The following is a 6,800-nucleotide window of genomic DNA, read 5'->3' as shown; positions in this document are numbered from 1 at the left end:
ATTTGATGTTTACTATATTTACACTAAAAATTAAGACTAACAAAACATTGGTCATTTAATAAATTTATGTGTTAAACGAAAAAGGATTTGTAATTTGGCAATTCTAGGTACATATGTCCTTAACAAAACCAGAGAAAGTTAACTAATTGTTAGAAAAATGACAATCGTTAAAGATTTATATATAAATGGTCATTTATTAAATTTCTGTGTATATTGAAAAATAATAAAAAGTTGCTTGGAAGTGAACACGATATAAAAATGGGTGAAGTCGAGTTCGCTCCGCTTCGTTCAGGTATATTTTAGAAGGGTACGAATTGGCTCCCGCATGAATGCGGGTAGGCTCTCATATAATCGCGAAAACATTAGACATTGTTGCCAAATCGTGTAATATTTATAGTGATATAGACTTTTTATAGGAAAATTATACTTTTAGACAAATACTTTTAGAGTTTGTTTTAGTTCAACATTGGCATATGTGGCAATTTTAACACAAATTATCGGTGTCGGCCGGTATGCGCTCGACCGTTTTGCGCTCTTACTTGAAATCGGCCGGTTTGCGCTCTACACTCTAATACCCGAAAGTTAAGTTAGGACCGAAGGGTTAGGTCTTCCTCCTTTCCCATAGATATTTCTAGGAAGGTACCTGTTTCTAACAAAAAGAGAAAATTTGAAAGAAGTGACAACGCTGGGTGATATTTTCGACATGTTTAGGTAAAATAAATTTTGTCTATGGGAGCCAATTCGGACTCTACCTTTTTTAGTTCAGGTAAAATTCTTACCATTGGGAGCGAACTCGACCCCGTCCATAAAAATAGGGTAATTTGGGAATTCTAGGTAGGTACAAAACAAGAGAAAGTAAACTAGCTACAAAACAAAACAAAGTTTTTCCTTAATAAAAAGTGACAGTCGTTTGGTGACAGTAATTTGTGAATTCCAGGTATGACCTTCCAGAAAAAAACCAGATAAAGTGTCGTTAATATAATAATTTTCAAGTTCCAGGTTATTTAATTATATAATCAAATTTACTTATATAAACAACGTTTAGTTGGTAAATAAAGATTTTTTTTAAAAAGTGATAAGTTTTGGGTCCAAAAAAGTATAATGAGCGAATTGTTTGTATTCCTAAGAATATCTTCTGGCCTTTGGGACTTTTTTCTGCAACAGTGCCTGAGTTTTTACAATTTCGGCCAATGATTTATTAAGAAATTTGTCACATAATTTTTTAAACTCCTCTCTCTTGTTTTGTACCGTTTTGTTTTTTACATATATTTTTCTATTCAAAAGTTTTCTTTTTAAAAACCTGATTTTATATTTCAGTTTAGATTCACGTGGCAAGTTATACATAAAAGATGCTAGTGTTTGTAATAATACTGAAGGTGATAACTGGGAAACATCTTTTGTAATTCTTGTAGTAATGTGTCCATCTTTTTTTTATTGGGGCTGATAGAAACTTGTTTAGAGGATATTAACTGTAAATTTTCCGCCGCAGGCGTTATTCTATTATCTGAAAAATCATATCCTTTTATTATTGAAATTATTGATATTTACCTAATTTTTATCTTTTATTTTAAATTCTGTATCTAGTTAAATCCTCCTCTAACAAATCTTGTCTTTTTGTAGCTTTTAACCATAGCTCACTCCTATAACATAAGATGTTTTTTAATAAAAATTTAATGTCTTGTTAATATCTCTTTTATTTTTTAAGATTATTTTGACTATCTTCAATAACAGAGCGTTATTCATTCTTACTAGTAACTAAAATTTACTGTTTTCAAGACAGGATTTTTTTCAGACTTATCAAAATATTTCTTGAAAAAATACTATTGGAACTATTTCTAACACACATAGCTTGAGTAACCATTTTATGTGTGTTTCGAGATTAATATAATTAATATGATATAAGTAATATGCCGCTTAATCAGTATTTAGAAAGTAAATCAATTTATTAATGACACTACATACCTTATTTTATCCTTTGGCAATCTAAAAAATGATATTCCTTGACCCGTCTTGGATGAACACCTTTCACAAATACACGTATATCCAACCATTTTTAAAAATATAACAAAACTATTTAAACACAATTGATAAATAGAAAAAATTCCCAATAATCAGCCCGTCAATTTAACACTACAATAAACGCATGTACTGTCGAGGTTATTCAGGAACTGACAATAAGCTTAAGCCTACATACTAAGCGAGATACTAAGCGACTACCCTTTTGGTAACTCAAAGTAGGAGGAGTTTACGAAAACTCGGTACCAGAGTTATCGCCAGGGTTTCGCATCTGTGTTGGGTTAATCTGTGGCAACAGTAATACAATAATTATTTACTATGTAACTTTAATGACGGGTAATATTCATAAAACAAATATCATACACGTTTAGGCAAATACATCTATAATAAAGTATAAATATAATATACCTTAACTACAGTCTTTTTACAGAATCTCTATTTTCTAAAGAAATACAAAAATATGTACAAATTGTCCCATTTCGTCTTAAAATTATTAGATAAGTACACATGAAGAGGATTTTCAACGATTTATCCCACCATTCAGATATAACATATCTCTACTGCCGATCTGGTATAATACTGTTCTTTATCTTACCCCATATCCTTCAGACCTGAACCCTACAGAAATTGTTTGGGTAAAAATAAAATATATAATTAAACAACAAGATGTTTATATTAAGTTATTTTATAGTGTTAATTAAAGAGGAATTTGCCTCAGTGAAAACTATGTGAACATTTTGTTAAGGTCGATCAAAGGTATTTGGAAAATGAACGCTACGTAGACATAATGACTAAATAATAAGCAACAAGTAAAAAACGACAAATGTTGAAGAAATAATATCACGCTTCCTAAGCCAAGCCGCACACCAAAGAAACATGAAACATGAAACGAAAAACATGTTTCATGAAACTAAAACACTGCTAAACAAATCTCAAAGTCCGCCTACCAATGAAACGAGTGTGATTCATGCTCATGACACGTTTTTATTTTCGGAGAGTTTCATAAATGGCCGGACGTATATTTGTTTAGCAGTGGTTTATTTCCATGAAACGTAATTTACGTTTCATGTTTCTTTGATGTGCGGTCGGGCTTAGAGGTCGGACTAAAGATTAATATGAAAAAGAAGCAAATAATGACTAATCTTGTGCTGAATCGTAATATTGTTGTTGATAGAATGGTTACCGAACAAACTGCATCTTAGAAGTACTTGGGATATGAAATTAGGTTAGAAAGAGATAATCAGACGTGTGAGCTCCCACGTCGCATAGGATTAGCCTGGGCAGCGTTTGGTAAACAGAACTATTTATTTAAATGGGACTTACCAATATGCCTGAAAGGGAAAATCTCTGTACTCACTTACGAAGCAGAAACATTAACACTCACAAAAAAGGTAGTGAACAAGATTCGCGTAAAGAGGGCTATGAAGCATCAGATGTTGGGTGTCTCTCTGAGAGACCAAATCCCAAACGAAGAAATACATCGTAGAACAAAAACAACAGACGCCGTCGAAAGAATCGCGTCGCTTAAGTGGAATTGGGCAGGACACGTCGCGTCGCCAGATTATCAGACAACTGATGGACAAAAGTCATTGTCGAGTGGAGGCCACGAGAAGAAACACTACAGATGAAAAAAAGACAAGTTTGAAGAAATTATTAATCAAGCCCATGCTAAGGAAGATCAATACTGGGAATATTTCAGTCTGAAAAACTCTCGATTCCACAGTTACCCACAGTATCATCAACATGACTAAAAACTCGGATTCAAAAAATTCAAATTGTTAACAGGAATTAGGGAAGGCTGTGAACTGTTGTCGTTTCTTTTTAATTATTATTCATAATTTTTCTCATTCCTTAGATGGTAGCATTTAAGAATAACCTATGAGATCTACTAAGAAGTATAGAAAGAATAGGTCGACTACTTACCTTGTTGGTTAAATTACAAGTAGGACTTTTTTAACTTTATTTTACATGGTTTACATTTTTCTCCTTGAAATTAAATGTTATACAACGATTATACATTGAAAAATTGTGTACCCACATAACAATGATGTTCGCATCATGTTCTAAGCATATACTACCAACATTCGTCGGAGTATATTCTTTTTAGTATATGTGTAGTACAAGCATAGCATCTACCTTAAAAAACATTCTAAATTTCATGTTCTTTGCATATACTTCAACGTATATTCTCGTACCGAATATACTAAGTATATTCGTGTACGTAGGATCTCGGAATATTCGTAAAAGTTTATTCTTAGAATATACCTTTATCGAATATTCTTAACACATACTTATAAGTACATTCTTAACACATACTTATAAGTAGATACTTTTAAAATATCTTAAAAATAATTTGTATGTATAGGAAGTATAATATTAGCCTTATAGATTATCAACTTCGTTATTTTTTAGAATACATAATTAATAAAATTTATGTATGTAGGTAGTATTGGACGAATTTCATTTCAAAATTGTTGTAGGGTAAAAAAGTTTAAACATTAATTGTATTAACGTTTACATAGATACTATTAAAAATTCGTTTTCATAATTGAAATGACTTTACCATTTCGAGTTTATCATGAATCATTAGTATTTTTAGATCCTTGGAATTTGAATTTAGGTACATTCAATTCAATAGGCCATTTCGCAGAACCAAAACGTGCCAAACTGCACAACCAAAGCAACCAAAGGCTTTGGCGTTGCCAACCGTCGAGTAGGCTTTTTCCGTCAACTTACCTTAAAAATTCCCACTTTTATAAAAAAAAACTTCCCTCCTGTTTACAAAATCTCAGAAGATATGTTGAATTATTTTCAAATATTTTGATTTTTTCTTAATATGTTACAATTTGGACTGGAACAATAATTCCCTTTTGAGTTAACTTTTTCCCTTTATCACTTTTTATGTTGAAAATTCCCGCAAAAAGGGAAATTTCTCTCCGTTTGGCAGCACTGACCACCGATTTTGTTATTCCACAATACATTCATACATTCGTGTTTACACCTTCATATTCCACTATCCCCTGGCGATTATGTTTTTTCATTTATAATTATTTTATTTAACTTATTCTCGTATACAATGATGAACGCAGTAGCCAAGCTGTTGTCGTCTTTATTATTGGGTAGAATAAAGTTTAACTTGACAAGCATAATTAAAATACGAAGAGCAAGGGGTTATAAGAGAACCTATGCTTTGTGGACTTCAGTAAGGCATTTGATACGATTGATCGACAAGCTTAGTTGTATGGGGTTGTCTTCCAAAATGCGGGAAATTATCAAATGCATTTTTGCAGGAACACAATCTGCAGTATGGGGAACGAATGGTACGTCACGTTGGTTTAACTGTGAGATGGGAGTTAGACAAGGCTGCATTCCTAGTCCGCTGTTATTTGCACTATTTCTTATGCCAGGTTGCACCAACAGATCTTAAGCTTAAGTCGAGAATATCATAAGAATTAATATAATATAATAATAATATATTACAATAAGAATACCATAATATGATAATAGGTATAATTAATAATAAGGTAAGAATCTAAAATTATGATGCAACGTAAGTGATACTCAAGGAGGCCCTATATATAAGTAGAGCTTACCTAAACTGGAGCTTAAGATCTGTTGGTGCAACCAGCCATTAATGACTTACATGATTTTCTAGTAGGAGGCGTTGATTTAAACGGATTTATCATTAGAATATTGCTGTATGCTGATGATATGGTAGTGTTAGCAAGCAGCCCGAGAGTTTTACAAATTATGATCAATAAATTAGGAGTATTGCAGACTATGGAATTTGAAGATCAACATGGACAAGTCAAAAATTGTGGTGTTTAGACAAGGAGGTGGAAAAATTAAAGAAGAGTGGAAAATAAATGGAGAAGTGGTGGAAGTTGTTAATAATTATGGCTATTTGGGAGTGAAACTAACACCGCGGCTATTTTTTAGTTCCCACTTTATCGAAAAACGACGTGCAGCTAGAGCAGCTATAAACACAGCTTGGCAACAGGTATTAGCTAAGGCGAATCTTCCACTATCATCTAAGGTGCGTATATATGAAGGGGTAGTCCGATCTATTCTGACTTATGGTACTCAAGTTTGGGGATTGGCGAAATTTAAGGAAGTTGTGGAGGTAAGAAGGTTTTTTATAAAAAAAATGGTGAATATTCCGAGTTACTGTCCAAACTACATGTTGGACTTAGAAACGAACATTGAGCATGTGTATCTATTTACGATGAAGTTGCATAAAAAATATGTCAAGAGAGTGTTAGAGTATGAGGAAGGACGTCTGCCTAAATTTTTGCTTCAGGAAATGATAAGAGCTAACTGTGGTTGGAGAAGAGATTGGGAAAACTTGGGAGAGAGATGGGAAGTGAAATTTAACACAGAGTGGGAAATAGGAATTTTTGGGAGCATAAGTTGGAACAGGTGATAGGAGCCATTCGTATAGGGATAAGGGAAAGAGCATTGGAGAGAGCAACTAGATCAAGTTTCTGCAATCATTATAGAGAGTTAATGGGACTCAGCGTTGACATGGGTTATATGAGGGAAGAGGTGAGTTTCAATGATATAAGGTAGATATTCAAGATTAGATGTGGAGTATTGCATCTCAATGATAGACCTGGTAGGGCTGATGATAGCCTAAAAGTGTGCTTTGTGTAATAAGAGGGAGGTGGAAAATATATTGCATTTCATGGGACGATGTCCGATACTACGTCAATACAGAGTGAAGTGGTTCAGAAAAAGTAGATTAGATAGGGAAGAATTGTTGGAACTTATGAGAGGTTTGGGCT

Source organism: Diabrotica virgifera, chromosome 1 (assembly GCF_917563875.1).
Source record: "Diabrotica virgifera virgifera chromosome 1, PGI_DIABVI_V3a".
NCBI lineage: Eukaryota > Metazoa > Arthropoda > Insecta > Coleoptera > Chrysomelidae > Diabrotica > Diabrotica virgifera.
This window is presented reverse-complemented; position numbering follows the sequence as displayed.